The 12,494-nt window shown below is 41.1% G+C and overlaps 1 protein-coding gene across 3 annotated transcripts in view; it reads left to right on the forward strand.

Annotated features, from left to right (window-relative positions):
• Positions 1-1,818: 1,818 nt before the first annotated feature.
• The window catches only part of fat2 (FAT atypical cadherin 2), an 89,285-nt gene continuing 78,609 nt past the window's right edge, over positions 1,819-12,494 (forward strand). For all 3 annotated transcript variants that reach the window (XM_080416770.1, XM_080416772.1, XM_080416771.1), the window contains exon 1: positions 1,819-2,048. The gene's annotated coding sequence lies outside the window, so the exon portion shown is untranslated. The remainder of the gene's footprint in view (positions 2,049-12,494) is intronic.

Genomic DNA, 12,494 nt, shown 5'->3' on the forward strand with positions numbered 1-12,494 from the left:
CATCACATCATATACAAGTAAGACGCGCGAACGCGGTAAGCGAACGCAAAAATTTTTAAATAAATATGAAAAAGAATATTTAAAAAAAAGTAACCAATATTTTTTTTTTTCTAAATACAAAATAATTCTGCGTTAAAAGGAGCATCTTAGAAAAATACAAATTCACAAAAAAAATACTTTGAATGTTTTTGAACAATTCAACAAAGTGTTTGAAGTGCCTGTTTCACCCACTTCCGGGGGGCGGAGCCAAAATCCGAGCCCGAAGTATTTGTTCGTAGACCCCCACTTAGGGGGGGTAGAAAAAGTTTCGGAGCGATTCGGGCACTTTTCATTTAACATGGGGTTTCAATGGGGAGTTTTTAGGAGCCTTCTCCGGGGCGTGGCTTCCGGGGGAAGGGGCGGGCTTAAACGCAACCTTGACAGGTGTGTTCAGTTTTCAAAGACCTTTCATTTGATGTATGGTACGTCTATATTGGACATTTACTTGGCTGCACACAGGGCTGAGGATTAGTGCACACAGAGACACAGACAGAGAGATATGCACACAGAGACACAGAGACACAGAGAGACAGAGACACAACCCAGGCAGAGTTACATAGTAAGCTCCACTTGGTCGGAGGCGCGGCTTCGCCGCGCCTCCTCCCGCGTTCGCAATCATTTACTGACGGGAAGGGCTCCCCAAGTGGCCGGATGGAATAATTGCACCTTCATATTACTACTGTGATGTTGCACAACTTTTGTTAGCTGAGGTAAGCCTGATTTATACTTCATCGTATGACGGAGTCACACACCCAACATGGCTGATCTACAAGCTTACAACGCATTGCATCGCGATGTGTTGTGAACTTGTAGATCTTTTTTTCATTCATTAAGCAGTACTCAAACTCAGATTTTGGCGATTTTCCCCTGTATCTCATAACTGAATGCAGGATGCTAAACTCTGCTTACAAAATTGTGCTGTTCAGGGGTTCCATGTCTTTTTTTCTGTGCATAAAAATGATATACCCAGTGGTTCTCAACGTGGGGTCCAGGGACTCCCAGGAGTCCTTGAGGGTTACCAGGAGGTCCCTTGCAGCCAAATGTGTTAATATAGCATCAAAGTCAGTTTAACAACTTTAACCCTATTTTAAACTTTGGCTCTTTGAAAATAGCTGATTCTGAATAATTATGTTTTTAACAACCCAAATCTTCTCTTATGGCGGTCCCTGGTACAAAATATTTTCAGATGGGGTTCCGGCGCGGCCAAATATATCAGTTTGGGGGTCCACGATATGAAAATGTTTGAGAATCACTGATATACCACAGTATTTCCAAACTCTTCTGTTTTACTGTCAAACATCCAAGCTCTCAGCAGAGTACTGGGGAGGAGTATTTCCCAATCTTACCAGGATAGAGGCATCAAGCATGTTATCTCAATACAGGTACACACGCACACACACACACACACACACACACACACACACACACACACACACACACACACACACACACACACACACTCACACTCACACGCTGGTTGTACTGTCCTGGCGTAGGCCCAAAGGCCCCAGCCTATGGGGAAGACAAGGGGGAGGGTGCATGTAGCCCACAATCTGTGCATGTGTGTGTGTGTGTGTGTGTGTGTGTGTGTGTGTGTGTGTGTGTGTGTGTGTGTGTGTGTGTGTGTGTGTGTGTGTGTGTGTGTGTGTGTGTGTGTGTGTGTGTGTGTGTGTTTTTGGGGAAGAGAAGGAGGGACAGTGTGTGAGAAGTGGGAGGAGATGGTACGGCTGAGAGAGTGTGTGAGGTGTCTCTCCAGCATTTTGGTTCAGAGCCTCTGAAAGGAATGCTAAGTCAAGTCAGTGGCAGCTAACACACTACAAATACACTGCATGTGTGTGTGTGTTGTGTAGAAGTTACGCTAAACAACCATGGGAATTCCATGTTTGTCACACTCCTGTCAAAGGAATTACAACGTTCCTGAAGCCTAGGAGGAAAGGCGAGAGAGGACACAGAGAGAAAGACATACAGAGAGGAATACCTGGCTGGAAGAGTAACTGAAAGGACCTCAGGTAGGGAAAATAACTAATGACTTTTGAGTGTCATTGCACTGGCTGTGGAATTAAGCTGCTTTACTGGCTACTACTGGTGGAAAATAAGCTTAAATCCTAGACTAAACATAGAACTAAATACAACTTAATAGTATAGTGGGAAATTGCATTGTGCTGCAATTGTAGTAAGTATAATGGCTGTGTGTAAGAGATGGCCATTGCTTAATGTTCAATTATCATCATATGTTTTATTGAAGTGATTATTCAGCATTGACTTTTGACAGTCTCCTGTCAGTTTGGAGGGTTTTCATGGGGAAGGTGAGGTGCAGTTGGAAGCTGCTGTACATGTCAATGCATGCAGCTGAGCTGTTGAAGTTTTGACTCTGTGAGTCACAGAGGACAGAGGAGTGCCGCCCCCCTTGCCCCATCTCCAAGCTTTGATATCTGAGTCACAGCATCGCCGTGAAGTTGTTTCAACGTGTAAATGCTGTGTGCATCGCCATACCTTACTTGTGAACAAATAATGAATACATGGTTAAGACAGGAGTCTATAGTTGTAAGAGTCACCATACTGTGAAAACATAAGAAACGGCTCCCAGGTTCAATTCCTCTGGCAACCACGTGTTCTGAGGAAGTGATTGAGCAAGACCTCTATACCTGCATACTCAGAGCAAGTCACTCCAGATAAGAGCATTAGATGCCAAATGCCTTGGAATGGATGTAAATGTAATGTAGGATATATCAGAATAATCTGCATCGCTGTATACTGTAGTATGTTTTACAGCACATCATTCATTACTTTTTAAGAATACCACACAAGCTGCAGAACCACAATTGCCAGTGGGTCGGGTCAAGTGATAGTCCCCTCTGTTTAAGTTTGACCCCTGTGCCATCGGTCATGTCAGTAACATATCGCAGAACCAGATTAACACCTGCCTGCCCTGCGATGCTGTTTAACTTAAAAGATTGCCTGTGTGATGGGTGTGCGCAAAGATAACCTTTAGGAACTGACAAATTCATTATTATAAAGTTGACTTTTCATGCCAACAGACCTTCATAAAATAGTATTGGCATTTCATTCTACACAATGAGGTGGTTGTTCAGATGGACGTGTGGTACAAAACAACATATTCATCTTCTTGAACCATGAGCTAATGAGACATCGAAGAAGACAAATAGGAGGACGGAGTGCACTGGTGGGGTCTGATCTTAAGTCAGTTAAGGGTGTGTGAGGCCTGGAGGCGGAGGTCTTCACCAGTCCATGTCTCCCCCCCAGTTTTTTGTTGTAGTTTTGTTCGTTTTTTTATGAAAGATGGGATGCTCTGCAGTACACAGATAAAGTATAACGTGAATCATGTGATTCATTACCTACTCTCTGGTCTGTGGTTCCGTCATTATTTGATTCATTTACAAACATCCTGAGCTGCATGGAAATGATGTTAAATTGCTTGATGACCGATGCAAATGTTTACCATAGAGGATGCACAAAATGCCCCTCAAAACTGAAAATATTTGCATTTTGAGGTGACTGACTGACTGACTGACTGACTGACTGACTGACTGACTGACTGACAAACCAATTGATTTAACGAGTGTAGAGGGCCTCAAAAGATATAGGGTGCAAGGAGAAATGGCCACATATGTGCACATCCTAAACAAAGCTCTTACAGCCGATTAGATGTTTTTCATATGCAAAATAGACCAATAGCAAACAATTAATGTGGTGATAAGGCCAAAGTAAAGCAGTAGTTCAGCAAACATTCATTAGAATCTGTGACTACAGACAGACTACAGAAGCTGTACATACCATACAACCAGGCCCCAAGAAAACGCACATAAATGGTGCATTTATATAGTGCCTTGGCTTTACAATGATTGTGCATTACATTCACCCATTCACCCACACATTCATACACCGATGGCAGAGGAAACCATGCAAGGCACCAACCTGCTCATCGGGAGCAATTAGGGGTTCAGCGTCTTGCCGAAGGACACTTCGACACTAACTCTGGGGGAGCCCGGGATCGAACTGGGAACCTCCCGTTTCCCAAGCGGCCACTGAGCCACTGCCGCCCACACATGAATGACTGATGGGCGGTGAATAGTTATACTGGTCAGCTATTACGGACCTGCCCGGTAATTATGGTAATTTAGTGAGGCTTGTGTGACTCACTAGGTGGGGGGAGGCCTGCAGGATCACTCCCCATTTTCTGCTGCAGTCTGGGGAAAAAGAGGAAGAAAAGTCTCACCTTTTCAGACTCCACCTCCACCCCTAGCACTCCCCTTTCCTTGTATCCCTTCTTGTCACCTATTTTGATAGATGCTAGTTATACTATGCAGATGTATGTTGGTTGATTGCTGACACAATGATATTTAAATAGACTTACTGTCAGGGGCGTGCTGGGACCAAAATTAAGCTCTGGGATTTTCCGAACCGGCCCACCGTTTTATTTTGTCAACGGGGGGGGGCGGGGGGGGGGGGGGTTGCGGCGTTTTAACCCAGCAACCCTATGTAAATTGCGCCACTGCTGATAAACGTCCCAGCCCAACAGTAATGTAACTAATAATTGGGCCGCGCGACCCGGAAATTACCGTAATAATCCTAAAACGGGGGCAAAATTTTTTTTTTATAAAAAAAAAAATATATATATATATATATATATATATATATTTTTTTTTTTTTTGGGTGGCCCACCGGCCGTCTGGCGGCCCGTAAATGGCGCGGCCGTTCTGGAATTTTCCCGAATTTCCCAGTGGCCAGCACGTCCCTGCTTACTGTATACTGGTTGCTTGACCACTTAGTGCTAATAATGTTATCCAGATACCTTTTTTGTTCGTTTTGTAGACCGTATTAAATTCAGTTTTAGCTCCATCCAGCTGATGGCTGCCCAGATGGGCATGATGAGTGATGGTCGGGTGGGGGGGAAGCCGTTAGGGGTTAAGTGTCTTGCTCTGGGACATTTCGACACATATTACTGGGCGGGCCGAGAGGCGAACCAGTGACGTTTTGTTTACCAGACGGTCTCTCTACCCAGTAAGATACGGCCGCCTCTAAGACGTTACGCTAGGTTGGTCCATGTTTCTTTGAAGCACTAAATAGTTTTTCTTTGCGCTCTACTTATGTGACCATTTTACCCTGTCATTTGGATAAGGGTGTCTGCTAAATGTCTAAAATGTAAATTGTAATTGTAAATTGTAATGACCTAACCCTGCCCATACATCAGAGCAGAATGGAGTGCAGTAGAGCATGCAGAGAAAAAAAAACAGATCAGTGGCCTTGCGTCCGCCCTGAGACTGGGAGGTCAATCCTCAGCCTAGTCTTACCAATGGCTAAACCAATGGTACCCAATGCCTCCATGCTTGGCTCTCAGCATCAAGGGCTGTACTGGGGGTAAGTCTCTGCGATATACTAGCCTCATGTCCAGCCGGTGTACTTGTACATCAAGCTGCCTCACACTATAGGAAATTAATTGATTGATTGAATACAGTTTGCAAAAAAAGTACAGCAAAGTAAAGTTCAATACAAGGTCTGCTAAGAGGATTTTAAACCCAAGAAAGCTTGTTTCCATTGGGGTCCTTTGTACTCAATTCATCGAAACATTTAATGACAGACAAATGACAAACCTATATGCCACACCATTGCTCAGGCTTACTACACAGAGCAAAGAAATATAAAGCAAAGATGACTGAAATTAAGTGAATTAGCATAGTATACCACAATCATTTTCTCTGAGAATTATTATTCAAAATGAAACAAAAATCACATGAAATCCCAAACAGTAACCTACATTAACCTAATTCACTTTTTGCTAGTCTTTATAGTCATCATTAATAAGTATAAGGCCAGCATGTATTTGCATTCATGCTATCCCTGGCCATATAATTTATGTGATTGCTCAGAAGAATTCTGGATTTGTGTTTGCTGTCAAAGCATGCTGGTAAGGTTAAACGGCGAGTAACTTCAAAAGGAGAGTAATAGGAGAGTGGAATCCTGATTTAGCTTAACAATATAGCTTAACAACTTCTGTCAAGGGATAAATCAAGGGGTAACCAGTCCGACCAGGGTCCTGGCCTGAGGTTGTGGGAAAGGTGAGATTTGAGGTCACACACCCTGCTTAACCTTAGCCCTCTACAGCAATGTCCAGTTGTTCCAGTGTAACATTACCCCAGCTGCTAGGGTAAGGTTATGTTAGGGCCTAAAATAATTTATTGAAGTCTTGGCTGGAATTTGTACCAATATAGCAGTAAACCTCTGTGTATAGTAAACCAGATTAACTGGTCAGAAGGGAGAAATATGCTGAAAGTTTCACACTTGAACTAACCCACAGTGCAAAAACGAGAGGCTAAACATATCTCAGAATATCTTCATATGCTTCAATATACGCAAAAATGCCAAACATTTAAAAGTAAATAAACAAATAAAAATGATGGCAATTTTATTACAAGCAAGGATGTATTTTAAGTGCCTGTGATATATCTATTTTAATAATAATAATAATAATCATCATCATCATCATCATAATCATAATAATATAATAATAATCATAATAATAATTCCACAATACCTCTGACACAGTAAAGTGCTGAGTGTTAAACCCACTCGAAGACTATACAAATGGAACCAAATGGACCCTGGGTCCAAATGGACCATTTGTACACTCTTTGAGTTAAATTCACTCTCAGTATTGTAGAGTGTACCACTGGTTGTAAAGCTTCTGGCATCTGGAAAAAGAAGCATCAGCTAAACAGTATGTAAAAAAGTAGAAATATTATTATCAAAATGCAATGGCAAATGTGAACTTCAGTAGATGTACTGTATATTATTGGACTTGTGCATTTACTGCGTGGTGACTGTTGCAACATAGACATGTTGGATCATGGACCCTGATAGCTGTCGATCTGGCTTCATAAACCCTCCAGCACTTTGTGAGCAACAAGGCAGGAAATGCGGTTAGGTTTGCATGAGTCGTCCGCGCACAAGGCTCTTTTTTTTGTTTTTTTCCTGAGCCTAGTGGTGTTTTTTGCCTGGGCCTAGTGCTGTTCCAGTAGTAAATAGACGGTTGGTGAGTCAATATTGATTAGGAATCTGGTTTTTGGGGTGGGATGCATGTTCAAACTTTTGTTTATTAAATTTGAATGTTAAAACACGTGGGCGTAAAGTATATGTCCAGAGAGATACTGTTGTGTTAAGACCCTCGTCCCTGGAACCATAAACAGCACTGAACTCTCAGCTTGAATCCTGTCATGCAGTGTGCCTTCTCTCGTCTCATATGCTGCCTCAATGTATGCTTTACACTTAAAGCATACTTTATACACCACGGCAGGGTATAGTGCCAGTATAGTGCCAACTAGAACAGATTTTCAAGTTGTTTTTATCTTGAAAATCGATAAGCGAGTATAAAGTATTAAGCATAATCTGTCTCTATGAAGAAAAAACGTCCTCCTACACATGCACACTGTCTCCTACCCCCGCACGGCAAAATCCAAAAGCACTACGTCAACTCTGCAGGTATAAAAATTTACCGGTCAGTCTAGTTTTATGCTTAACGCTCAGGATGTGCACTTAATTCATCCCTCTCCATCGGTGTTTCCTGCTTTTTGTGTCCTGAATCAGGCCTGGCGCTTGTCTTGTGTTCTCCTTTTCAATGCCTCTATACCTGCTCTTGGAGGTATAGGATTTCAGGGTACGGGGTAGAAAGAGGGCCTTGTGGGACCGTTGCACACAGCGGCAATGAAAAGAATAAAAACAATGAAAAGGGCTGCCGATTTTGCAAAAAAAAGAAAAGAAAAGAAAGCCTGTACTGTGAGTCGCGGGTGCATTGTTGAAACGTGATCTGGGGAACAGGACTTGAGCGTGTGCCTACAGGTCGCCGTACTGATACCTTGAGGGTTCGACTGAGGCAAAGACAAGGACACACTCAGGGGGGGATGTGCACTGTATGTACAGTACGTATGTATAGTTTAAGAGTGTGTGTGTGTGTGTGTGTGTGTGTGTGTGTGTGTGTGTGTGTGTGTGTGTGTGTGTGTGTGTGTGTGTGTGTGTGTGTGTGTGTGTGTGTGTGTGTGTGTGTGTGTGTGTGTGTGTGTGTGTGTGTGTGTGTTCATGGGTTATTTGGGGGGCAGGGGGAGGTGTGTAGCCTGCTGTAGGTGTATTTACATTGTATATACACTATATGTTTGTGGAGGACTTGACTGTACAGGTATGTGTCTCTGTGTGCACTGCAGCATTCATGAAAATGTGTTTCACATGTCTATGTGAATGTGTGCGTGTATGTATGTATGTTTGTGTGTCTGTGCAAATGTATGTGTTTACTAAGCATAATTATTGTCATGGTTGCATTATTTTGTGAAGAGACATATTAACAACTTAACCACTTACAATTTGGTGTCCCTATTTTTGGCATGTCATAATATGCGAAAGTTTTCCCCCAAATAAATAAAATAATAATAATAATACAAATAAATAATAATAATTTAAAAAAAGTAATTGTGAGCTTGCACATTATTTTTCTATCTACAATGAAGTATATATATACCTGTAGGGCTTAGGTGGTTAAAGTTTGATGCTTTATAGTGACACATTGTTGTGACAGCATGGCTTAGTGGTAAGAGGGACCTTTCCTTAGCACTCACATGTTTAATTCCAACAACCATGTTAAGCTTAGTACTATGTAATGTAATGTACCGTATAGAGCTGTGTCCATTTGGTTGGTGTCCTCACACATGTTGTTGGAGTGTCCTTGAAATACCAGACAATGAATCCCTACCGGCTCATATTTGGTTAAAATCCTCAAGCTAAAGTCATGAAATGTAAATGTAATCTGTGCTCTTGTGTTGTAGTCTGTATGTAAAAGAGGGAACAAGGACAACATACATACATACGTGCATGCATACATACGTACATAGATGCATACATGCATACATTCATTGCAAAAGGAAAGAAGAAGAGAAGTGGCAGGCAGAAGTTTACAATACATACAACTGGTAACTCTAGAGCTATGGGGTATAGTGTTATTATCACATACATTAAATCTACAAGCTTTATGAACAAACTGCCTAATTGCACTTTTAGTGTTATGAGAATGGGAAAACAAACTACTTTATCTTCATTAAGTAGTACTGTGTGCTACATTACAAGGTTTTGTGTCATTGTGAATAGATGCAGATTATTGTAAATGACTGCTGTAGGTAATTTCACTAAGTAGCACAGTTGATTTATTTTTTTACAGTTGATTTATTTTTTGTGCACATACCGAAACAAAATGTGCAGCACTAAACAGCATTATTATTATTATTGTATGATCAGTGGAATTGTGAGAATTAAGTGGGCTAACCGGAGGATGTGGTTTGGTTTTAAATTACTGAGCTGCACTTTGTACAGTAACTTTTTTATAAAATTCAAATTAGAGCAAAAGAATATAGCTAAACCTCCGACAAAACAAACTGTAATGAGCATCTCATCAACGTCCAAGGCAGGGTCAAAACTCTCAAGATATTTGGAGGAAAGTGCACCCTGAAGCAGAGCATTACAAATTATATTATAGAGCCCCATTAAAAAAAGTAAGTGTACTGTAAATGTATACTGTATATGTGAAAAAAATTATGGAGGAAGTTCTGTGGCTTACTGGTAGAGTGCATACAAAGTTTAAGGTTAAGAATGGATGGTCCCATTTGATATGACATGCCCCTACTGCGTTCATTTCCAGTAATGCCACTTATGCCAGACATGTAATTAGATGGTAATTACACCGTCTTCCCCAACATTCCTCATGTACAGCTCAATACTGTAACTCTAAATAAAAGTTAAAACTGAAAACAAAAGTTGATAGTTTAAATAGTTTTTGGTCAGATCAGTGAACCATTGGATACGAATTTCTATTTAATGAATTTCTATTCAATTCAGGCATTAGAATAGTGTTGATCCTGCCTAAGAGTTAATTTAACATTCCGGATTTCAGCAAAACTGACAGTGCCGAAAATTTGCATAGAGTTGGATTAGCAACTTTTTCTTGTGGCTTAATTACATGTACTCAATATTGTCCATTTATTTCAGAATCTGGATGAACATTTTCTATTCTATCGTCCAGGATCAAAAATGTATTTAGCTTATTCTTATAGACTCAATATGTGGGCTATTGCAATAATAAATATGGAAAATATCAATAGATTCTTTTGACTCATTTGGATCTTTTTGTACTCAGAGTTACAAATGCATAATAAATGAACACTGAGTTTTTTACTGTGTATAGGTTACATCCTACTGTAAGTAGACTAATTAAGCTCATGCTAGCGGATAAGAGAGGCAGAAAGATGACTGAAAATTAGAGAAGATTGTACTATGCGTAAATCCCCTTCCTCAAACCCAGACAGTGACCAGATTACTGATGTAATCTCATTATGTATGACCAAGATGTAGAAGTTAAGATAATACCACACATACCTGTCACCCTCCACTGAGACCTCAAGCCCTCAAACCTCTCCGGAGATGTGAAAATACATCCCATACATGGGGATGATGTTTCCATAAGCCCCTATCAATTATGAGATAAGTTATGCACACAGGTATTCATAACTTTTTACCGCTTACGTGAAATCATGCTTTGCCTATATATTCTTTTAGCTTCACTGTGATTTCCATTTGTCCGACATGCCTCCAGCAGCTTAGAAGAATGGCGATTTAGTATAATGTTTATTCCATAATCGGCTTTAGGAATATTTATAGGACTGTCTCACGTGTTCAGACAAGCAACTACTTCCAGCGTTCATTTCTTAAAGGGGGGAAGTTTAGTGGATGTGACAAGAAGTGATTAGCATCTCTCGTCACCTATCTAGTGGAAAAGAAAAAAGATGTCTTGCCATTGATAACGGACACGTTTGTTTGCCGTGGATGGCGGTGACAGATGCGGATAAGAGCAAAGTGTTCTGCTAGAATAGGGTCTTTTCAAATTGAGAGGGCGTGTGCCCCTCAGATCTGTATTAGCACCTTATGATTGTAATTGTGTGATGGTTTATACCGCATACCATAAGACACCCCTCCTGCCTTGTGTTCATGTATTTTCCATTTACAATGCAGCTATCTTTAACATGGCAACTCCATGTGGTCATCTGTCCTCTCTAATGACGCTTGAACCTTTTCCTCCAATTATTTCTCCATAGTTGTTGTCACATTTAACAAACTGTGAGCTTGTAGATATTCTATTTTCAGCCCTGAGATTTTGTGTAGGCCTGTAGGGGAATAAAATGAGGGGTCCATGGATAGAGCCCTGAAGGCCAACGAAGTATGTAGGGTGTAAGTGGTTAAGCAACCATTGGGCAGCAATAGATCAACTGTGCTCTTTCACATGTTGATGGATTCCATGTTCCTGTACAAGGGCTGATTACGGGTAGCCTGGTAAACCCTCCCTCCGGAAATCTTCTATTCTATTTGATTCCAGGAGTGAGTCTGGCCTGATCGCCCATTCTGCAATATTGGCTGCAGGCTGAGTTGGGCGGAAGTAATACCGTTGACTGACAACCCCTTCAGCCAATGATATTTTTTCCCCTTCAGCCAATCAGCAGTTCACCAGTCTAATGTGACGTCAACGGGACTTTTGAGACAGCCAAGCCCAAAATGGGTTGCCTTATTCGGGTACATGGGTGTCACTGCCCACCCCTACCGGTTCTCTAAATTTTTATTTTTAAATAGGCTTTGTCATGATTAATTGACCACATATATGAAGTTAAACAACTAAATTCTATCCAAACGATATCTTATAAGTAAATTCCGTGCCTCAAAATAGAAGTTAGAGAGCTTTTTGAAGTCAAAAAATCGCGGAGATTATAGCGGACAGAAAAAGATGGCTGCCGTTCGTGTTTTGGGCTCACTCGAACTCGCCACCTGATTGGCCAACTGTCGCTGTCAATCACAGAACGATGTGCGACGACGCTGATAGGCTCGGTTAGCTGGTAATTCCACTAGAAACCCCCACAATGGGCTATCAGGCCAGACTCACTCCTGGAATCAAATAGAATAGAAGATTTCCGGAGGGAGGGTTTACCAGGCTAGATTACGGGTTCCCACTTCAGAAAATGAAACTGCAGCAAACCATTTATTAGAGCTTATCAACAGTAAAAAATAGCACCCTAAAGGCACACGGATAACAAAACCTCAACATTGTATGCAAAGCACATTGACATATTCAATTTACATACGGTGGTGGAATTAAATTCAGAAAATCAAAACATGCGGATGTCAAACTGGAGACACATGAATGGCCAATTAATTACAGTACATTACAGTAACATGTAAAGATTTCAGTGAGTTGTGTATGTAAAACTATACTGAAATGGCTCAAAAGTTGCAATGAAGTAAAAAAAATATATATACATTTTTTGATGTATTTCCTTCTTGCAATGTTTCTTTTTGAGAAATTGTGGAAATGAACGACAGATTCACAGCCTTATAACATAAAGGGAACAGTATATAAA

This window comes from Gymnoscopelus braueri, assembly GCF_963280865.1.
Source record: "Gymnoscopelus braueri genome assembly, chromosome: 20".
Taxonomy (NCBI): domain Eukaryota; kingdom Metazoa; phylum Chordata; class Actinopteri; order Myctophiformes; family Myctophidae; genus Gymnoscopelus; species Gymnoscopelus braueri.